Source organism: Phyllobates terribilis, unplaced genomic scaffold, assembly GCF_046119375.1.
Source record: "Phyllobates terribilis strain yellow unplaced genomic scaffold, ASM4611937v1 Scaffold_11__3_contigs__length_659146591, whole genome shotgun sequence".
NCBI lineage: Eukaryota > Metazoa > Chordata > Amphibia > Anura > Dendrobatidae > Phyllobates > Phyllobates terribilis.
In genome coordinates this window covers 103,924,844-103,949,021 of record NW_027362771.1, presented here as the reverse complement: position 1 = coordinate 103,949,021, position 24,178 = coordinate 103,924,844, and the positions used below count along the sequence as shown (strand labels likewise).

Here is a 24,178-nt window from a genome sequence, read left to right as displayed (position 1 = left end):
AGGGAAGTTCAAAGGGTTCGTCCAAGCTGGACAACCCCTTCACTGATCAGTATAGATCCAGCTATGGAAACCCACAGCATTCAGCTATTATGGTGGAGAGAATCAGTGGGCGGCCACAATATCCCCTTGCATCAGCTAAGGATGACAAGAAATAATTCAGGACTCGGGGCTGGTCCAGTTGAGACACTGTTGGCCTTTCATTGTGTGGATGGATTAGTGCGGTTCCAAGGGGGCAAGCCCTCAAAATTCTAATACAGATAGCCTATCCAATGTTATAGTCCTAGGGAACCCTTTAAAGAGTACCTGTCATTTTGTGCATGAAGTCGGACCTGTGGACGGCACGGTATGGAGAAGAAGCTGTGCAGAATGATATACAGTTTTGGTAGAGACTGTAAATCACTGAATAGGATTATTTTCAACAAAACAGGTTTCCATTAACCGGTTCCCGACCGCCCACTGTAGATAAACGTCAGCGCTTGCCGGGCTCTGTGCAGTGCCGAAGTTTAAAAACGGTGGGTGGTCTCGCAGTGCTCAGGACCCCCAGGGTCCTGCAAGCACTGCGATTCCGGTGCAGAGCGTTAGCTCTGACAGGGTACATCATCGGGACCTGATTAGATCAGGTCCCAGTGATGTTAACCCTTTGCTGTCTTCTATATGCTGTGATCTATAGTGATCGCGGCATATAGGAGACAGCAGGAAGAGAGGGGGTCGTCTTACTTACCTCCGAAGACCTCCGTTTCGTTTGAGGACCTGGGGTTGCTATGGCAGCTGGAGGTCACATGACCGCCTCCAGCTCTGCCATATATGGTGTCCTTCCTGTCTGGCTTCAGCTTGTATGTAGCTGAAGTCAGACAGGAGACTCTGACTGAAACAGTCAGTGAAGATCTCATATAATGTAATATATGTGTATTACATTACATGAGATCAGTGATCAGAAAAATAAAAATTAATGTCCCATACAGGGACTAAGTAAAAATGTAAAAAAAAGTAAATAAAAAGTTTTTAAACTATTAAAAAAAAAAAAAATCACAAAATAAATAAAAATAAATAAAATATTAAACCAATAAATCCGTAAATTATTACAAAACCAAAAAAAGTACACATATTTGGTATCGCCGCGTCCGAAACAACCCGAGCTATAAAACTGGCACACTAATTAACTCCTTCTGTGCACACCGTAATAAAAATAAATAAAAAACAGAGCAAAAAAATATGCTTTTTCATCATATCGCCAAACAAAAAGTGGAAAAAAATGTGATCAAAAAGCAGAATAGAAATAAAAATGGTACCACTGAAAACGTCATCTTGTTCCGCAAAAAAAGCCGCCATACAGCTCCATCAGCCAAAAAATAAAAAAGTTATAGCGCTCAGAATAAAGCAATGCAAAAAAATATATATTTTTTTTCTATAAAATTGTTTTATTGTGTAAAAGCGCCAAAACATAAAAAAAATACAGTAAGTGTAGTATCGCTGTAAACGTACTGACCCGAAGAATAACGCTGCCTGATCACTTTTACCACACGCAGAACGGCATAAAAAAAAACTCAAAAAACAATTCCTGAAGTGTTTGTTTTTGTTAACTTTACCTCCCAAAAAACGGAATAGAAGGCGATCAAAAAATGTCACGTGCCCAAAAATGGTTCCAATAAAAATTTCAACTCGTCCCGCAAAAAACAAGCCGTCACATGACTCTATCGGCCGAAATATGGAAAAATTATAGCTCTCAAAATATGGTGATGCAAAAAAAGCGTATTTTAGTGTGTGACAGCTGTCAGTTATAAAAACCCGATATAAATCTGGTATCTCTGTAATCGCACCGACCCGAAGAATAAAGTAATCTAATCAGTTATATCACACTAGGAACGGCATAAAAAATAAATAAAACAAATATTATTCACCTGCTACTGATTTGTTTATTATGTCTCCCAAAGATCGCAGTAAGGCTCTGCTCACATTTATCCTGTGCTCTGCGCTGAGCACTTACACCAGAGTTTCCGTGTAAATCTCTGAAATACGTGATTCAGCCAGAACCCATGATGGAAGATTCCCTGTAATGAGGCAGATATAGGCCACTGTGGATGCAGTCTAGCCTGGGATCCCACGGTGTCATTTGTTTTAGGCGTGCATAAAAGTGCGGTTGGCCACAGTTTTGTGCACTTCTGAAAATAAGGACACCACTAAACAGAGGCCAGACGGAGTCCAGAGTAACTCTGCTGCCTCATTACAGTGAATGGATACTGCAGGGGTTTCATCTGAATTACATCACTTGGAAAATTAGATGGAAACCCCGATGTAAGTGCTCAGCCTAGAGCGCCGGATAAATGTTACGTAAAATGTTCCCAATAAAAGCTTCAACTCAGTCCTCAAAAAAATCTAGTCCCCACTCAGATCCATCATCTGTTAAAAATATAAGGGACTTCCAAGTTACTGGTAGCAGAAAGGCTCTGGAAAAGCAAAATGGTCCTTGCCCCCCAAAAGAAATTCAGAAAATTTTGTGCTCCCAAATCCAAATGCCTATTCTACAATAATTTGTTCTCCAATTGTCAAATAGCGCTCCTTCCCCCTCAAATCTCACCGTATGGCTAAGTGGTACGATACAGCCACATATGGGGTATTGACACTTTTAGAAGAAATTGTGTGACACATTTTGGCACCATTTTTACCCATTGCCCTGTGTGAAAATGTAAAATCTGAGGGTAAAACATTTTTTTGTGGTAAAAATATAATTATGCTTTTTTCACTGCCCAATGGTATAAATTAAAAAATGCTCACTACTTCCCTAGATGAATTCCTTGAGAGGTGTAGTTTACAAAATGGGGTCACTTGTGGGGGTTTCTGCTGTTTTGGCATGTCAGCGACTCTTCAAATGTGACATGGTGTCTGCTGCCTATCCCAGCCAACATAGCGCTTCTTTCTCTTCCGAACCCTGCCGTACACCAAAGCAGTGGTTTTCCCCCACATATGGGGTATCGGCGTACTCAGGAGAAATTGTACAACAAATTTCATGGTGCAATTTATCCTGTTACCCTTATGATAATGCAAAATTAGGGAATGAAAAACATTTTTTATGGGAAAAATGTGAAAATTTTATTTTTACGGCTCAATATTATAAACTTCTGTGAAGCAGCTGGGGGTGCAAGGTGCTCACCACACATCTAGATAAGTTCCCTAAGGGGTATAGTTTCCAAAATGGTGGCACTTGTGGGGGGGTTTCCACTGTTAAGGCACATCAGGAGCTCTCCAAACGCAACATGGCGTCCGCTAATTATTCAGACAAATTTTACATTCAAAAAGTCTAATGGCGCTCCTTCCCTTCCGAACCCTGCCGTGCGCCCAAACAGTGGTTTTCCCTCACATATGGGGTATCAGCACGTTCAAGAGAAATTGCACAAAAAAATTTGGGGTCCATTTTTTCATGTTACCCCTGTGAAAATAAAAAAATTGGGTCTAAAGTAACATTTTTGTGAAAAAAAGTTAAATGTTAATTTTTTTCTTCCACATTCCAAAAATTCCTGTGAAGCACCTGAAGGGTTAATAAAGTTCTTGAATGTGGTTTTGAGCACCTTGAGGGGTGCAGTTTTTAGAATGGTGTCACTTTTGGGTATTTTCTGTCATAAAGACCCCTCAAAGTGACTTCAAATATGATGTGGTCCCTAAAAAAATGTTTTTGTAAATTTTGTTGGAAAAATGAGAAATCGCTGGTCAACTTTTAACCCTTATAGCTCCCTAACAAAAAAAAATTTGGGTTCCAAAATTGTGCTGATGTAAAGTAGACATGTGGGAAATGTTATTTATTAACTATTTTGTGTGACATATCTCTCTGATTTAAGGGCATGAAAATTCAAAGTTTGAAAATTGCAAAATTTTCAAAATTTTCGCCAAATTTCCGATTTTTTCACAAATAAACGCAAGTGATATCGAAGAAATTTTACCACTATCATGAAGTACAATATGTCACGAAAAAACAATCTCAGAATCAGGGGAATACGTTGAAGCGTTCCAGGGTAATTACTTCATAAACTGGCAGTGGTCAGAATTGAAAAAATTGGCCCGGTCACGAAGGCAAAAACAGGCTCTGGTGCGAAGTGGTTAACTCAGCAGAGAACAAAAAAAAGTTCACTCTCAATTGAGAGTTTTCCCACTATAGCAAGTTATGGCAATTATAATAATGGATAATAGTACAAATTCAAGAGACTTCTTGCTCAGCTTATCCTCCCATCACACCATAGGTTATAATTGGTATGTGTGCAGTCTGTGAAAAAAACGGATACGACACATACTAGAAACATGGACATGTGAAGGAGGCCTTAGACAACTGGATGCAGAAGCCTCCACGCTGTGCCCAGATTTCAGCAGGACAAAAGATCGCCATCTCCTGCCCCTCGGTGGAGAGGTATGGCTTCAGTCCAACATTGTCCGAAAATGGAACTGTGAGGGCCACTATATTGCTGTTCATTCATTTCTAGGTTTACAGTTCCTCAATAGTGCCATTTACTACCCTACTAGACCCCATAACCAAGATTCATTACTACACTATACCTGAAACAACAACAACTTTTCTTGTACACTACCACTAATCTCAGTCTAATGAATTAAGCGACCAGAATACTATGGAAACCTCTATGTCAAAGTTCGGGCAGTGATATTTTCCCAATGCAAATTGTCTCTTCAGAGAAGAAGAGGACTAGAACTCTAGTGCCACCTATAGGAAGTAGCAAACCTAAAAGTCAATATCAACTCTTCAAGGAGCCTTGTCAAATGATTTAGGATAATAGCCAAAACCAAAATCTCTATTTGCAGACACTGTTTCGGGATACTGCCCCTCGTCAGTGCAAAATGGGAGAAATGGTTTGGCTGAGTGAAAGGCGTCTGACCTTTAAAGGCTCCTCACCTTGACATGCTCAACATGTCACTCTCCGCAAGGAGAAATGTTTTCCCAATGAAAATGGCAGACACTGGAATTTTCATCAATCTCGGTCACAGCACCCACTGACCTTGTTATAGTCACGTCGAGTCTTACCCAGCAAGTCAGGCTCTTTTCAGATCAGCATTGTGGCTTCATTTAGAACCAGGATCTGTCATCTAACAGACCCCTATAGTGCCTGCGGAGTCCTACTGCCTTAGGGTATGTGCATGTGATCCTTTCTGGCAGCTCTTTGAACGCAGTATACTTTATGCTGCGTCCAAAGCGCTGCACGCAGGTGAATCCACATATGTTCATTGAACCATCCGGATTCACCACATCCTATACATTGCACAGATGTCAATTTCTCTTGCGGAGACTAGCGACTCCGCAAGAGAAATTGACATGCTGTGGTCTGTAAAGACGCGACGGATGTCCATGTCTGCAGGAGCACGGAGATGCATAGTGGGCATGGGGTTTCTTGAAAGCCCATCCACTATGCTGTAACATCTGGACCCTGCCGATTGCACGCAGCTCAAGTGCGCTGCGTCCAATCCCCAGCGTTTACTGAACGCGTGCACATGCCATTATAATGCAGTCTATTTGGTCTCACTAACAAGTTGTTTATTTTGATGAGGAAAAAAGAACATGTGTGATGCATGAAACTATGTCAAATATGAGAAAAGCATAATAGCCGGGGAAAAGAAAAATGTAAGGGAGGTAAATGATTTTTAAATAAATCAGTGTGACGAATCAGACTAACTAATTCCATTAGACCTGTTAGGACTACCCCCCATATAAACTTCAGCGCCGGATGACATCACACGGTATAAATCCCAGCGCCGGACTACCACATCCCCCGGCATAGATCTCAGTGGAAGACCCCCTTCCCGTATAAATCCCAGCGCCGGACTACCACATCCCCCGGCATAGATCTCAGTGGAAGACCCCCTTCCCGTATAAATCCCAGCGCCGGACTACCACATCCCCCGGCATAGATCTCAGTGGAAGACCCCCTTCCCGTATAAATCCCAGCGCCGGACTACCACATCCCCCGGCATAGATCTCAGTGGAAGACCCCCTTCCCGTATAAATCCCAGCGCCAGACGACCACCACCCCGTGCCGTAGAGCACGGTGCCAGACGACCACCACCCCGTGCCGTAGAGCACGGTGCCAGACGACTACCACCACCACCCCGTATAATCATAGTGCCAGACGACTACCACCACACCCCCCCATAGATCTTAGGGCCAAAAGACTACCACCCTGCTGTGTGGATCCCAGCGCCTATTGGCTACCAATCCCATGTAGATCCCAGCACCATACGACCACCAACCAGACGTATAGATAGATGCGCCAGATGATTACGCCACCCCTCATATAGATCCCAGTGCCCTACACAGGGTGTAGATGAAGTAGAGAACTGGGGGGAAACCATATTGCTAGATGTAAGACAGCATAAAGCAATAATGGAAGCGGTGGGGGCACATGCTCCACTGGTAGCATTACTGTGACAAGCTGGTCCAGGCGCCCCATAGATGGGGTCTGTGGGGGGCATCCATCTGCAGTGCCAGCCCTGTACTCTGACCACATGGCATGGTCCGGGCTGCGGGAGAAGCTGTGGCTTTAAGAGCAGCTCCAGCCTCACCATGTGCTCCGCAGGAAACAACAAAGGAGAAGGAGCGTGCAGCCGGGAGCTCCAGCCCAGGCCTCGGCGGCACACTCACCCGTCCCGAGACACAAAGGGAGGCGGAACAATAACAAGCGCACACCGGCCAACACGTGCGCCCACCGGCGGGTCACCGGGAGCAGCCGCGCTCCACACGTGACCCCGGTGACCAGTATTTACATGGCAGGGGGAGGAGCCGGGCGCTCACAACATCCTGCCCTGCTGCAAGTATGCACATACAAAGCGCTGCTGGATGTCGGTAACGTACCCGGTGCCTCAGCGTCTGTCCCTGCAAGCCGGGTTCACGGGAGGTCACGGGCGGCTCCTCGCTGGCCACCCAGCCCCGGATACTGGAGGAACGCGCTGCACAAGAACCAGCGGCACGCACCCGGGGCTCTGTCCCTTTAAGACACAACGTCCTGCTCCTCTATTCACAACACAGGGGGCGAGTACGTGACGTGACCGCGCTCGGCCACACGTCAGTCCCCTCCCCCTGCCAAAGGCAGAGTAGTGACGAAGTCCTGGCGTAACCCCGCCCTCCACGTCACCAGACACGCCCACAACACTGCTTGTATCAACCCTAACCTACCGGGAGAGGCGCGCTCCTATAGGACGGGGATAAGGTCGTGCTTCTCCCAGCGCTGTAGCCCGTAGCAACCAGACAGGCCACGCCTCTCATGGCTGCCTCAGGAAGACGAGCCAGGACCTGACTGGTTGCTATGGGCTGTCCAGTATTGTCAGAGATCACAATGGATGCCCACACGTCCTGACAATCATGGCAACGTGTACAGGAAGGCACTTACATCGGAATACACAGCACTAAAGGCATCAGAGGTATCAAAGACCATCTGCTTAGAAATCCCCTTTAATGGATTTCTTTGGAAATATGTAACCTAGTTCATACTACAAAAACAACTAAAGTGCATACATTTCTTTATAACCTTGTTCAATTCTTGTGAAAAAAAAAACAAAAATCACAACCAGTGCCCGTCCACCAGGGCGTACATTGTAAGTTCAGCCCGCGCCATGACCGCAGACATGGAAGCTACAGGACAAACAGGTTTTTTTACATGGACTTTGGAGCCCCAAACACCACAAAAAAGTGACAAAAAAGGTATTGATTTCAGTAGAAAAACCCCAGAGCGCACAAAGCAAGGGGCTTCACCACAGCGCACAAAGCAAGGGGCTTCACCACAGCGCACAAAGCAAGGGGCTTCACCACAGCGCACAAAGCAAGGGGCTTCACCACAGCGCACAAAGCAAGGGGCTTCACCACAGCGCACAAAGCAAGGGGCTTCACCACAGCGCACAAAGCAAGGGGCTTCACCACAGCGCACAAAGCAAGGGGCTTCACCACAGCGCACAAAGCAAGGGGCTTCACCACAGCGCACAAAGCAAGGGGCTTCACCACAGCGCACAAAGCAAGGGGCTTCACCACAGCGCACAAAGCAAGGGGCTTCACCACAGCGCACAAAGCAAGGGGCTTCACCACAGCGCACAAAGCAAGGGGCTTCACCACAGCGCACAAAGCAAGGGGCTTCACCACAGCGCACAAAGCAAGGGGCTTCACCACAGCGCACAAAGCAAGGGGCTTCACCACAGTGCACAAAGCAAGGGGCTTCACCACAGTGCACAAAGCAAGGGGCTTCACCACAGTGCACAAAGCAAGGGGCTTCACCACAGTGCACAAAGCAAGGGGCTTCACCACAGTGCACAAAGCAAGGGGCTTCACCACAGTGCACAAAGCAAGGGGCTTCACCACAGAGCACAAAGCAAGGGGCTTCACCACAGTGCACAAAGCAAGGGGCTTCACCACTGGTTTCTAATCAGTGCGGAAAACACACCAGCTTTGCCTATTGGAACCATAGAAATCATTTTCGGGGGTGTAGGCCTACTGGAGGCGAGGACCCCGATACAGTCTACTATGTCTGACTGTCCACCTCCAGTAGGCGTATACGGCCGAATATGATACATGGCAGAGCACACCATTATAGTCTATGGCCCCGTCTGTGCATATATCTGAGAATGATACATGGAAGAGCACACCATTATAGTCCATGACCCCGTCTGTGCATTCATCTGAAAATGATACACGGAAGAGCACATCATTATAGTCTATGGCCCCGTCTGTGCATTCATCTGAGAATGATACACGGAAGAGCACATCATTATAGTCTATGACCCTGTCTGTTCATACGTCTGAGAATGATACACGGAAGAGCGCACCATCATAGTCTATGACCCAGTCTGTGCATATATCTGAGAATGATACACGGTAGAGCACACCATTGGGCTATGTGCCCACGATGCAGAAATGCTCCGGATTTTTTCCTGAGCGTTTCTGCATCTCCCCTGGCAGAAAAAAACGCATGTGGATTGTACATGCGTTTTTCCTGCCAGGTACAAGCGGATGTGAAGCGTTTTTTCACATGCGATTTCCAAGCGATTTTAGCATCACTTGGAAAGTGCTTGACAACTTGGTCACACTATATAAATCCATACAACCGGCATGGATTTATATAGTGTGACGAAGTTAGTTATATATAAAAAAAATGAATAAAAATGGTAAAAAATAAAAAAAACATTATACTCACCTTCCGATGGCCCCCGGTCTTCCCGGTGTCTCGCGGTTGTGTAAAAGGACCTTCCATGACGTCATTTAGTCATGTGACAGGTCACGCGACCGTCGACGTCAGAGGTCGCGTGACTAGTCATGTGACAGGTCACGCGACCGTCGAAGTCAGAGGTCGCGTGACTAGTCATGTGACAGGTCACGCGACCGTCGACGTCAGAGGTCGCGTGACCCGTCATGTGACAGGTCACGCGACCGTCGACGTCAGAGGTCGCGTGACCCGTCACATGACTAAATGACATCATGGCAGGTCCTTTTAGACCATCGCGAGCCACCGGGGAGCCAGGACGGATCACTAAGGACATCGGGGGCCATCAGAAGGTAAGTATAATGTATATTTTTTATTTTAATTTTTTTTTTTTTTTTACAGGTACTATGGTACCCGGGTCTGGAGGAGTCTCCTCTTCTCCAGACCTGGGTACCATCCGCACATAGAATCGTTTAATATCCGCATGTGCACATGTAGTGATGCGGATATTATGTGATTCAATGTAAGTCAATGGTGGCGAAAACGCTGCGATTACACAAAATAATTGGTAGTGCTGCGGATTTTCCCGTAATGATTATCCGCAGCGGAAATTTCCGCAGCATGTGCACAGCACATGTGGATTATCATTGGGGAACATGGCAGGCCTTCTACCAAGCGTTTTTTAAGCGTTTCTGCGGTGGAATTGCCGCTGCGGAAACACTTAAATAACGCATAGTGGGCACACAGCCTTATAGTCCATGGCCCCGTCTGAGAATGATACACGGCAGAGCGCACCATTATAGTCTATGGCCCCGTCTGTGCATATGTCCCAATCCGGGGTTTGGACGCAAGCCTCCAATGGGCCCCCCGAACATGAAGTTGCACCCTTACAGTTCCAGCAAAGTGGATGGAATTTAAAGGGGTATTCCCATCTCCAAGATCCTATCCCAATATGTAGTAGGAGGAATAATAATAATATTAGCGAATACCTCCACAATTAGGAATGTAGTATATTTTTTTGATTCGCTATGCCTCTTTTGTCATGTGCAGGACCTTACATATCCAGAGATATCTTAGAGGAAAAAACAACAACCCAAGCCCCTCCAAAAAACCCCCAAACACGCCAAAAATAGTGATCTTACACACTACTAACAGTGCATTTTGTGTGGCTATTTTTCTGCTGACTAGCAGCTGACATCTGGCGCAGTGCTTTGAAGTGGAAAAAGCAGCAAAAATGACATGAAAAACAACAAATAAAAAGACAGCAAGTTTCTAAACGATACCATTAGCTAAGCCGCACTACATAAGCTTCACCAATAGGGATAAGCAGGGGTCAGAGCAATCAACAAAATGGAGCATGTAGAAACCGAACCAAAGGGCCCATTGGTATCTGCCAGCCTAATTTTAATTTCTCTGGAGTTCAGCCATTTATCATAGACATGTTCTTCCCATGTGTAGATCATACCTCACAAGAACATTATGGACAAGGACTGAGGGGAGCCATCACAACCTGCACCAGGGATGCTGTTTCCCACAATTGTTATTATTATTAGTTGTTACTATATATTATTATAGTACCACTTGTTCCATGGCGCTTTACATGTGAAAGGTAAGTAAAACAAAAGCATCCGTGATCTGACAACTTAGATAAAACTCCAAGAAAAATCTATAGTCCAAAAAGAACAGTAACAAGTAACAGTAATAAGGCTTGTAGGCCACCGTTGACCAAAGTGTTTATGCCTGAAACACGTGGAAAAGTCGCAGCATTTTTGTGCAGCGTAACCTCACAATAGTTTTAAGACTTTTTCACGACAGCACACCAAAAATGGCAAAGCTGGGGTGTGACAGGGTGACGCCCCCTAATCTAATTTATTAGCAGTTGTGACTAGTGTTGAGCGAATTTGTTCGGCATTTCAAAAAAGGGTTTGTGTTCAGGGTTCCGACTTGTTTGCACCAAAAAAAAAAAAATCTGCTCTGCCCATGAACATCCCTGATTTGCCACTGTGTCATCTGCGTGATAACATCTGCGTGACAAATCAGGGATGTTCATGGGCGGAGCCGGAACCCCGAACACGAATTTGAAATGCCGAACTAATCACTAGTTGTGACATATCTTATGCCATGAATCTTAAGGCCCCGTCACACTTAGCGACGCTACAGCGATCCCAACAACAATACGACCTGTCAGGGATCGTTGCTGCGTCGCTATGTGGTCGCTGGTGAGATGTCAAACAGTCAGATCTTCCCAACGATGCGGCGACCTGTAACGATCTGTATAACGATGCACGCCTATGTGTTTCTGTGTCTGAGTCGTCAACAAGGTCGTTGGTAAGGTGTCAAACACAATGATGCATGCTACCCAGCGGGGCCTCAACGATCAAAGAAATGTCCAGACCTTTCTGACACGACCAGTGATCTCACAGCAGGGGCCTGGTCGCTGCTAAGTGTCAAACGTAGTGAGATCGCTACTGAGGTCGCTGTTGCGTCACAAAACTTGTGACTCAGCAGCGATGTCGCTTAGTGTGACGGGGGCTTTACTCCAATCAGAGACTGGAGTAAGTTTTATGGCAAGGAACACACCTCTTAAAAGGGGTTTTCCCATGAACAATGTACATTTTAATCAACAGATCTTGGAATAATAATAACTTCCACAATTGGATGTGTTAAATAAAATGTTCCTGTGCTGAGATAATCTTATACACATGTCCCTGCTGTGTACTGTGTAATGGCTGTGTCTGACTGTACAGAACATGGTCTGATCATACCACATCTCCTGGGAGGGAAGCAAAAGAGTATACAGACAGGACAGCAGGGGATCACAGCTAATGCTTTCTGGGAGGCTAGGGGCACACGAGTATAACAATTCAATCTGATTTTCATCCAGAAAAATTGGACGATTTTTTTCTCACTTATCCGTGTGCTGTCCGTATACAATGTTTTTTTTTTTTACTCAGCAGCTTTTGATCTTTTACATGACCATTTACAGTTTCCCCATTGTACAAACTGTAATGTATCCATAAAAATCAGATGCTATACTGATGGTCCGTATGGCATTTGATTTTTTCTCGCACTGTGATTCAGAGTAAAATCGTATGATGCTGCAATTTTTTTCTCATGCCAAATACAGCTGAGAAAAAAATCTCAGATCTGCACGACCTCAATGAATAACATTGGTCCGAGTGCAATCCCATTTTTTATCGGATTGCACAGGTCCAAGCTATATGTTCATGTGAGATAAAACACTTCCCTGCCAGTATAAAAAGAGGTTTTTCTCCCTCCCCTGCCCAGGAGCTGTGGTATGATCAGATCATGTTCCTGCACGGTCAGACACAGTAATTACACAGTACACAGCAGGGGCATGTGTATAAGATTATCTCAGCACAGGAACATTTTATTTAAACACATCCAATTGTGGAACTTATAATTATTACACAATCTATTGATTAAAATGTACTTGGTTAGTGGGAAACCCCTTTAATGAATCAGCCGCCTCTGACTCTTGATCGAGAATGGCGTGTACAATGCCAGTCTTGATGAATAAGGGCCATACGCCTTTTACAAGGGGATGTCTGGGGTTTTGGGACCACAAGTCTGCACCACATACTGAGAAAGTAATGATGCACCCTGTATAGTAAACTTTTCTGGAGAGAGGGAAGGCATTACAAACCATTTCTCCAAGGTAGAAGTGAACACATCTTTGGACAAGAACAACTAAATATTGTTAGATATGTTTGGTGAGGTCTGTGTGACTATTTATATAAAACAGAAAAAAATAATATACTCACTTTCCAATACAGACGTCAAAATAGGCCTAGATTTCCTGTACCTCACTAGTTAGCTCTGCCCTATAGACTGGGAAGATCATGAGCAGGGTCATCTCATTATCATTTGAGGGTGGATACGTTAGTGACAGACCTACTGTACTGCTGATTCGGCAATATAATAACACTATATTCTTTATGCAGCTCTACCCCATCACTTTCTAATCCGTTCTTTTTGCAGATGGAGTGCGGGCGTTCTGGTACCTGGACGGAGTTGGTGCTAGTTTTCAGAGTAGGTAGTCACTTTCTTTGTATAATTTGTTCTTTCTTAATGGCACACATCATGAAATGACATTACAGATTGTGGTAATGTTCTCTAGTCTTGGCCAAATGTGTAGAATAAGCCTGATCCTTGCACCGGCACAGTATACATTACATGTTTGGTAAGTAAATTTAGTCCTGTGTGACACCTTACTGTATGGGTAGACTGCAGGCCCGGGGGAAGGACTTGCTGTTTACATCTGTCTGCTGGCTGACCTTTAAATGACTTTCATATAGAGATTTCTGCAATGCCTTACCGTGTACAGAGTATACAGTGCAGCTGCTTCACACTTCTGTCTAGGAGACAGGCGCTAGGATTCTACACAGATTCACTCATATATTAACTCTAATATGATAATGGAAGGGGGATGTGGAAAAACACAGGCTATGGCATGTGTACATTCACCGCACCTCTAATACATCGAGATGTCCATAACATGTGCAATAGAGAGGTACCCAGTAGCTGCCTAGGGAGTTACATCAGAAATATTTCAGGTCTGTTATGATGATGGATATGATGTTAGTGTTGAAAGCAGCAGCGGGCGCGCGTACTTGGAGAAGTGTTAGGGTAAGTCCCCATGTAATGAAAACAGTGAATTTGACAGTAGCGGTGCTATGCAGGAGATTTTACAGGGGTTGTCTGGGCATATATTAATGCCCTCTCCTTGGGGTAGGATAATGATACAAAATCAGCAGGGTCCGACAACCCCCACTAATCAGCATACTGTATTTACAGTGAAAATTAATGTCAGAATGGCTGTATGAAGTATTTCATCTCTGCCCATCCCTCTGATTGACAGCTCTGCACGGTCTCTCACAGCTCAGTACAAGCAGTCAGTTAGGCTGGGCGCTGAAGTCACTCAAAGTCCAAGTGTACACAAAATACGCATCAATAAGCATCTTGACATGTTTTTTTTTTTCCAAGTATTTACACTAGCATCATCAGGTCTAATAGATTTAATAATGTATGCAGTTTGTATTGTGAAATCTGGATATGCATTGAATGGAGCTGTACTGTTCAGCATTTGCAGCTGGCCCCCGCAGTGAATAACAGCTGATCGGTGGGGGTGCTGCATGTTGGACCCCCATTTATCTGATACAGATAACCTATGCTAAGGGGAGGTTAGAGATATTTATGCCTAGACAACCATTTTATCTCTTTCACAGCCGTGGAAAATTATCCAGACTTTACATCGGTCATTGGATGTTAGTGCAATATTTTCAGACAGCTATCTGCAGTGGTACTTACAGAATGCCACATGGGAATGTACCCAAGGGTGTCCTGCAGCAACTATGCACCTGGTGTAACATATGATCAAGCACGTTGCAAGAACAAGCTTAATCCTTTTACACCTGATGACGGACTCTTCACATTTCTAGTGCTACCTGCAAACAGCTATCCTGTCTAAATTAGGTGGGCATTAAAGAGGACTTGTCACCAGGTCAAAAGTGGCCAATAATTTATGTAATGCATCTCGTACATTTTACTGAAGGCTTTTTTTTTGTTTCATGCACTGGGTTTGATGCTTTTTATGATGCAAAAATAAAACCTTTTATTCTCTACAGTGGAACAATTTTTGTGGTGTTTGATATTGTTCTCATGCTACAATCACTGTATTTGTGGACACTAGAGTTGGGCGGAGTGATTCACGGGACTCTGGTCCATTGGTCAGGTCTGTAGTCTGGCCGCAGGACAGGCGGCTTGTGAATCCCTTACCCTCTGGGATCCTCAGTGCGGCTCTTGATTAGCCAGGGTGACGCAATCTCATTATGTGTCACGCCGCAATGATGATGTTCGCCAGCCCAGCTAATCAAAACCCGCAATGGGGATCCCTGAAGGTAAGAGATTCACAGCCGTATTGTTCAGTCCATCGGCCAGGTCAGTAGTCTGGCTGCTGGAGCTCCACAAATCGATCCACCCATCACTAGTGGACACATTTTTTACACAACAGATCAGTTTTCTCACAAATGAGACAGATTTAAAATGTCATTAGCCAAGGGCAGCACAACTGAATCCAGGTATCTTTTGTTTTACTGTGTGTACATAAGGAGAGACCTGTCAATCATCTGAAGCCAGCTGGGGACCACACCGGACTGCTCAGGTCTCTCCCTGTAGTCTGCAGCCAGATTTTCAAACTGTTCGCTCTGAGACGTTTCAGAGTAAAGCATACCTGGCTGCAATTGTGCAGCCAGGCTGGAAGTCATGCTGCCTGCGGTTATGGCACCATGAATCTAGTGGCAGGTTCTCTTTAAATCAGATACTGGTCCAAATAGAAAAAATTTGTTCGTTATCTAAGTAAAAAAAGCATCGGGAGGGTGCATTAAGGCTGCATGCCCACTATGCGTTTTTCAAGCGTTTTTGCCGAGTAATTTCCGCAGCGAAAACGCTTAAAAAACGCTTGGCAATACAAGCCCCATAGTCCCCAATGATAATCCGTATGTGCTGTGCACATGCTGCGGAAATTTCCGCTGCGGATTATCATTGTGGAAAAATCCGCAGCACGTCCATTAATTTTGTGGACACGCAGGGTAATTGCCGCCATTGACTTGCATTGAAACGCATAATATCCGTGTCAGTACATTTTTACACACGGATATTATGCGTTTCTATGTGCGGATGGTACCCGGGTTTGGAGAAGATGAGACTCTTCTCCAGACCCGGGTACCATAGAACCTGTAAAAAAAAAAGAATTTAAAATAAAAAATAAAGATTATACTTACCTTCCGATGTCCTCCCGGTGTTTTCTCCCCTCCGTCTGGTCTATGGGTCGCGGTGTTGTGAAGGACCTGCCATGACGTCATTGAGTCATGTGACCCGACACATGACTGAATGACATCACCGCAGGTCCGTCACAACACCGCAAGCCACCCAAGACACCGGACGCAGCGGAGAAAACATCGGAAGGTGAGTATAAGCTTTATTTTTTACCACGCTTAATTCTTTTTTTTTAACTAACTTGGTCACACTATATAAATCCATGCCGGTTGCAGGGATTTATATAGTGTGAACAAGTTGTCAAGCACTTTCCAAGTGATGCTAAAATGGCTTGGAAAAGCGCTTGATAACCCGCATGCAGAAATGCATGCAAAGACGCTTGACAAACCCTTCTACCTGGCAGGAAAAACGCATGTAAAATCCGCATGTGTTTTTCCTGCCAGGGAGATGCGGAAAAAATATGCAGCATTTCTGCATCGTGGGCACATAGCCTTACACTAAACGATAGACAATAATTGGCGAAATGTTTAATAGCCAGCTTATACAGGCTGACTGCACTTTCATATGTGCAGAATGATTGTTAACTCTGCACATATCCTCTTTACAACAGTGTGTTACTCAGAACAATGATTTTTGAGCAAACTTAAAAATCATTTCCCTTGACAAATAAACATTTTGCTTGTTTGTCAGGTGATCGACAGTCTGTTAGGACAGGCCTATTATCGGGAAACTAGCGTACCTAGGACTAGCGTACCTAACGCTGTGCGTGTTCACAACGCCCATCTGTCAGTGCACACAAGTAAAATTGCAGCATTGTTTTACAGACCATGGTAGTATATTGTGTGGCAAGTGCATGTGACTGGTCCACTATAACCAGCAGCACATGTCAATATTCTTTATGGACCTAGTAATGGCAGATACTATGTCACTTAAAAAAGCAGCAGGTTCTGTTCACATCCACGTTGGGAGGATCCATTGCGGATCTGGCTGAATTTACTGGACAAAACAAGGCGGGCAGAACGACGCACTACTCTGTGAGCTAGCATAATGGCCTCCATGCCGGAAACCCTTCATAGTCAATGGGATCCTTCAAGTGACGCTGGTGACTGGCACTTCTGCTACATAGTTCAGCTCCTATAACGCAGCAGAGCAACAGAATTAAGAACGCCGCTCTGAACAGAGCCCAAGTTCCATTCCTAATAAGGAATGGCATTATAAAAAAACCTCCAAGCTTAGACTGAAAAGTGAGAATACATTTTGCATGTAGTCACCCTATGTGTGCGTCTCGCTGCCTCCTCTGCTCAGATCAGTGTTGGTTCATCCTACGCCTAAGACGATGGCCCAAGTTTAATGGGGAGTTCAGTGGTAAGTGTAAACCATGCTTTCCCTGCTAACCTTCATAGACCTATGTATTTTTTATTTTATGTAACTATACAAGTGACCATGTGACAAAAGATATAACATTAGAATTTTTTTTTAAATAAAAACGTGAACTTTTATCATAGCTGAGATCCGTCCATTAACTGGCGGCTCAGCCCATCCATTGCATGTAGAACAGTTTTTACAGTGACCACTAAAGGTGGTAAACTCATTGATGCAAAAATACTCACAGGCAAAGCTAAGTACAAACATGGTGCAAGATTTTTTTTATATAAACCAATTATTTATACAGTTGATGTAGCTCCTGTCACATGTCCACAAAAACAAAAAACTTAAAGAGGACCTGTCACCAGGTGATAAGTAACCAGTTTTTCCTACATTGCTCCCTTTTCTTTTTTTAAATCTGACATACGGTTCCAGATATGGGCCTTTTTATTTAGTGCTAATTGATATGGTCTTTACCAAGAGTGTGGCTCACAGGATTCTCTGGGGGTCTTTCTTCAGGCTGCTCTGCATTATTACCCTGTGAGATAAAAACAAAATGAGCAAATACCCTGTAGTAAGTAATAAATAGTAATAGTACATGTAAAAAACACATAGGGTACTTAGTTAACATGGTTTTGATAAAAAAAATAAAATAAAAGCCATACCACCACCAAGAACACGCAGAAACGCTGCAGAAATTTTCTGCATCGTGGGCACATAGCCTTTGAGAACGACAACAATCTTATAAATGTAGGATTTGTGAGTTACCCACAAAAACCTGTATTGTAGGTAGAATAAGAAAGGATTTTTCTGAGGAAGCAACATTTCCTTTCTCTTAGCCTCGCTTCTGGATGAGCTCTGCTCTTAGGACCAAAAAAAATAAATCCAGCCATCAGCTATTCGGCACACTCAATATATTCAGGTAAAGTTAGTTCCAGCAGCTATGTACCTGGTTATAACAGATTCATAGTGACAGTCTGTCCTATGTACAAAACAAATCCTATGAGGTCAGGAAAAGCATAGTCCCAGATCTAAGCCTGCCATAAATAAATGTGTCATGTAATATGGACGGTACATAGGTCCTACAAGGATGTTTAGGGCAAAACATGTAAGGAATGCAAGAGATCAAGAACTGCTGAAATACATTTAGCCACATCCAGTATCTCCCTTATTAGTAGAAAATAACCATAGGAGGCCAAAATGGCCATAAATAAGCGCTGTCCAATAATCTAGCTTATATTAGTTGTTTGGCGGACGTTCATTCAACATATGTCAGGAAAGACGTGTCTGGCATGTTGAATTTAGGTTAAGTTCCCACAATAAGTTTTCGATGCTGCGCTAAAAACGCAGCGTCTTACAGCTCCAGCAGCGTGGATGGGATTTATAGAAATCTCATGCCCATCATGCATTTTTTTTATGCTGCATAAACAAACGGGGTGTGTGTTTGGAATCCAGAACATGTCCATTTCTCTTGCGTGTATGCTTTATGTGCTGATTTTTCCCATAGAAATAGGCAAGTAAATAATGCAGTGGAAACACACTGAACCCCCCCCCCCCCAAAAAACGCATGTAACCTTCACATGACTATCAATAAAGTTTTGTCAAAGTCAAATACCAGCAAGTATCAAAAACAAAGCGGTTTTATTTAAAGGGAACCTGTCATGTCCTGTGTACTATGTAAACTGCCCTCATTGCGCTGTTAGTGATGCCGTGTGCACCACTAACACACTTCTTTCATTAAAATCGTCTCATGTGTAAAAAGCACTTTATATCCTACCTGCTCGTTTAGTCATAGGGGTGTGATTAGTTGGTGCCGCCCATGCATTTGAATTCTGCTCCCGGCTTACGCTGATGTAAATGGGGCGCTTGCGCAGTATGTCATGGCCACTAAAGCTTGTAGCGCTGGGAGCCGCGCATGCGCTGTGAAGCTGTGTAGTTCCCAGCTTCACTGTGTGCGACCGGAGCCGCTCGTCACAGCCAGAGCTGTGGAGTTGGAGTCAGAGCCCATTTTGGTGGAGTTGGTATAAAATGGACCGACTCCAACTCCTAAAATATATAATAAATTGGGTACAGTAGTTCAATGCAATTTGTGGGGAATATTTTTTCATAAGAATTTGGGAAAGTTATGAAATGTCTTATAAATGTCTGTCCTATCCTTGATCTAAGGGTCTAGACTTTTAGCTGAGATGAATCTGTGCTACAGTAAATTTATCACTTAAACATGAGCCGTGTATGAGGGAGTCGGAGTCGTGGTCATGGACATTGAGGAGTCGGAGGTTTGGCTTACCACAGCCCTGGTCACAGCGCATGCGCAGCTCCCAGCTTAAAGGAGTTGTCCACTACTTTCATACTGATGCGCTATCCGTGGGATAAGGCATCAATGTATGATCGGCTGGGATCCTGCACGCGGCACCCCCGCCGATCAGCTGTCACCGATGCCTGCGGCCGGAAGTCCTTACCTGCAGTGCTTGGCCATCAAGTTGTAGTGGCCGGCGGTTGTTACTGCACATCCGCCTCCTATTCAATTGTACCTTGTGCTACTCTTTTTCCCTGTGAGCGGCGCTATCACTGGCCGCTCACAGGTATCACGTGACCCCCAGCTCTGGCATCCGCTGATGTCACGTCAAGTTCCAGCTGCAGCCGGGCGTGACTCAGTGCTGTGTTCCACGGTGCCTGATGGGCTGTGGGCAGAGTTACCCCGCTCGTCACATCCGGCATCCACCGCGAGATTTCTCAATGAATGCAGGAGAGGGAGAGCGCGCGGGGGATGCTGGGTGTGACGCGCGGGGTAACTCTGCCCACAGCCCAGCATCCACCGCGGAGACCACCTCACTGGGTTGCGCCTCACTTGACGTGACATCAGCACAAGTAAGAGCCGGCAGCAGCCGGGGATCACGTTATGCCTGTGAGTGGTCAGCGATAGCGCCGCTCACAGGCAATAAACACAACACAACGCAAGGTAATTTAGAAAAAAATAAATCTCCCCTCCGCAGGTTAAATACATTGGGGCATTATAAAAAGTAATGGACAACTTCTTTAAAGGAGGTGTCCACTACTTTCACATTGATGCCCTATCCATAGGATAGGACATCAATGTATGATCAGCCGGGGTCCTGCACGCCGCACCCCCGCCGATCAGCTGTCACTGATGCCTGCGCTCTCCCTCTCCTGCATTCATTGAGAAATCGCGCGGTGGATGCCGGGCGTGACGAGCGGGGTAACTCTGCCCACAGCCCATCAGGCACCGTGGACCGCAGCTCTGAGTCACGCCCGGCTGCAGCTGGAACTTGATGTGACATCAGCGGATGCCAGAGCCAGGCACAAGGTACTTACAAATAATCTTATTTCCGCCATTTAAATACATTGGGGACATTATCCATAGTAGTGGACAACCCCTTTAAATCCCAACCCACCTTGGACTGTCAACTTTCAAGTGGGGTTTACATAAAATCCTGCCTACTCTCAGCCCACGCAAATCCGGGGCCTGCTAAAATCCGATAGGTGTTGATCCGATGTGTATGGGTGGGCTTTTACTCCTATCAAATGCAGATGATCCCAGGTCACAGGGGTCTAGGCAGCTGAGATGAGGGGGGCTGTTGGTCACAGGGGTCCAGGCAGCTGAGATAAGGAGGGCTGTTGGTCACAGGGGTCCAGACAGCTGAAATATGGGGGGGGGGGGCTGTTGGTCACAGGGGTCCAGGCAGCTGAGATATGGGGGGGCTGTTGGTCACAGGGGTCTAAGCAGCTGAGATATGGGGGGCTATTGGTCACAGGGGTCCAGGCAGCTGAGATATGGGGGGGCTGTTGGTCACAGGGGTCCAAGCAGCTGAGATATGGGGGGGCTGTTGGTCACAGGGGTCCAGGCAGCTGAGATATGGGGGGGGGGTGTTGGTCACAGGGGTCCAGGCAGCTGAGATATGGGTGGGCTGTTGGTCACAGGGGTCCAGGCAGCTGAGATATGGGGGGGCTGCTAGTCACTGAGGAGATGGTAAAGCAGCATGAGAAATTCCTCAGCTCTCTATTGTTATGATTCAGTCCCATAGGTCATGGCGGAGTCTCCAGGAAGCAGAGCTAAGGACACAGGTACATCTGGATGCTCAGGTTAGGGGAGGGCATATACAGTGGTCCCCAGGCCTGAGACATCTGCATGATGCCAGTATACCCCCACACTGGCACCCTGCATGCTGCTCTATACAACAAAGGAAGCCACAGGCAGACATGAATGACATCAGCAGAAATGGCCACTAACAGGTAACTGGAACAGGGCCAGCTCCAGACTGGCCTGCCCGCCTGCTGACCCCTCCTGAGCGGTCACCCGGCCATGACCAGGGCCCACAGGACACGGACAAGCAGAGGCTGCAGGGCGGCCAGTACCACAGCCCGGGCCGGGGCACAGCACTGCCCCCAGGGGGTAGACACACAGCGCTCACCTGCCCGCAGTACCTGCTCCCCGCCGCCTCTTCTCTCCGCTTCAGCCGCTCGTCATCCGCCTCCCCCTTCCCTCCACGATAATGGACCGATCCGCAGGCCCCACCATCCGCGCCAAAGAAGGCGCTCACCGAGGCCCAGTCATACAATTCCGTCTACTAAGCACCGAGAACCGGGGAGCAAATAACCGGGACCCCCCCTCCCCGGTGCAGAACAGATGGGGGCGGGGGAGATTACCGTACATAACCTAACATACACGCGTGAAACAGTAAATACCACGATGACGCTACCCAAATGGGCATGGCCATAAAGAAGGAGCTGTCGTAGAGTGGAGCAAAGGAGGTCACATGACCGGGAACTAGAGGGAGGGGGCTAACGCCTGATGCGGCCCTATGGAGGGAAGGAAAAAATATTAAAGGAAGTGGTTGCAGCAGCGAGCTGAGTGACTGGGGGAGAGAGGGGGGACATGGGGAGCAGTCTGTGGGGGAGAGAGGAGGGACATGGGGAGCAGTCGGGGACAAAGGAGGGACATGGGGAGCAGTCTGTGGGGGAGAGAGGAGGGACATGGGGAGCAGTCTGTGGGAGAAAGGAGGGAGATGGAGAGCAGTCTGTGGGAGAAAGGAGGGAGATGGAGAGCAGTCTGTGGAAGAAAGGAGGGAGATGGAGAGCAGTCTGTGGAAGAAAGGAGGGAGATGGAGAGCAGTCTGTGGAAGAAAGGAGGGAGATGGAGAGCAGTCTGTGGAAGAAAGGAGGGAGATGGAGAGCAGTCTGTGGAAGAAAGGAGGGAGATGGAGAGCAGTCTGTGGAAGAAAGGAGGGAGATGGAGAGCAGTCTGGGAGAAAGGAGGGATATGGGGAGCAGTCTGTGGGAGAGAGGAGGGACATGGAGAGCAGTCTGTGGGGGAGAGAGGAGGGACATGGGGAGCAGTCTGTGGAGGAGAGAGGAGGGACATGGAGAGCAGTCTGTGGGGGAGAGAGGAGGGACATGGGGAGCAGTCTGTGGAGGAGAGAGGAGGGACATGGGGAGCAGTCTGTGGGGGAGAGAGGAGGGACATGGGGAGCAGTCTGTGGGAGAAAGGAGGGAGATGGAGAGCAGTCTGGGAGAAAGGAGGGACATGGGGAGCAGTCTGTGGGAGAGAGGAGGGACATGGAGAGCAGTCTGTGGGGGAGAGAGGAGGGACATGGGGAGCAGTCGGGGACAAAGGAGGGACATGGGGAGCAGTCTGTGGGGGAGAGAGGAGGGACATGGGGAGCAGTCTGTGGGAGAAAGGAGGGAGATGGAGAGCAGTCTGTGGAAGAAAGGAGGGAGATGGAGAGCAGTCTGGGAGAAAGGAGGGACATGGGGAGCAGTCTGGGAGAGAGGAGGGACATGGAGAGCAGTCTGTGGGGGAGAGAGGAGGGACATGGGGAGCAGTCTGTGGGGGAGAGAGGAGGGACATGGGGAGCAGTCTGGGGGAGAGAGGAGGGACATGGGGAGCAGTCTGTGGGGGAGAGAGGAGGGGGAGAGAGGAGGGACATGGAGAGCAGTCTGGGAGAAAGGAGGGAGATGGAGAGCAGTGTGAGGGAGAGAGGAGGGACATGGAGAGCAGTCTGTGGGAGAAAGGAGGGAGATGGAGAGCAGTCTGTGGAAGAAAGGAGGGAGATGGAGAGCAGTCTGTGGGAGAAAGGAGGGAGATGGAGAGCAGTCTGTGGGAGAAAGGAGGGACATGGAGAGCAGTCTGTGGGGGAGAGAGGAGGGACATGGGGAGCAGTCTGTGGGAGAAAGGAGGGAGATGGAGAGCAGTCTGTGGGAGAAAGGAGGGACATGGAGAGCAGTCTGTGGGGGAGAGAGGAGGGACATGGGGAGCAGTCTGTGGGAGAAAGGAGGGACATGGAGAGCAGTCTGTGGAAGAAAGGAGGGAGATGGAGAGCAGTCTGGGAGAAAGGAGGTACATGGAGAGCAGTCTGGGGGAGAGAGGAGGGACATGGGGAGCAGTCTGTGGGGGAGAGAGGAGGGACATGGGGAGCAGTCTGTGGGGGAGAGAGGAGGGACATGGGGAGCAGTCTGTGGGGGAGAGAGGAGGGACATGGGGAGCAGTCTGTTGGGGGAGAGAGGAGGGAAATGGGGAGCAGTCTGTGGGGGAGAGAGGAGGGACATGGGGAGCAGTCTGTGGGGGAGAGAGGAGGGACATGGGGAGCAGTCTGTGGGGGAGAGAGGAGGGACATGGGGAGCAGTCTGTGGGGGAGAGAGGAGGGACATGGGGAGCAGTCTGTGGGAGAAAGGAGGGACATGGAGAGCAGTCTGTGGGAGAAAGGAGGGAGATGGAGAGCAGTGTGAGGGAGAGAGGAGGGACATGGAGAGCAGTCTGTGGGGGAGAGAGGAGGGACATGGGGGGCAGTCTGTGAGGGAGAGAGGAGGGACATGGGGAGCAGTGT

At 46.9% G+C, this 24,178-nt stretch overlaps 1 protein-coding gene across 6 annotated transcripts in view; it reads right to left on the bottom strand.

Moving 5' to 3' along the window:
* RNF44 (ring finger protein 44) overlaps positions 1 to 22,113 on the bottom strand; it is a 39,174-nt gene extending 17,061 nt beyond the window's left edge. Inside the window, exons 1-2 of one of the 6 annotated variants that reach the window (XM_073651380.1) lie at positions 21,767 to 22,113; positions 17,814 to 17,874 (exon numbers count right to left, since the gene is read on the bottom strand). The gene's annotated coding sequence lies outside the window, so the exon portion shown is untranslated. Of the gene's footprint in view, positions 1 to 6,631; positions 6,750 to 6,841; positions 7,053 to 17,813; positions 17,875 to 21,766 lie in introns of those variants that run through there. The other 5 variants (XM_073651383.1, XM_073651385.1, XM_073651382.1 and 2 more) reach the window with 5 other exon arrangements.
* Between the last annotated feature and the right edge of the window lie 2,065 nt (positions 22,114 to 24,178).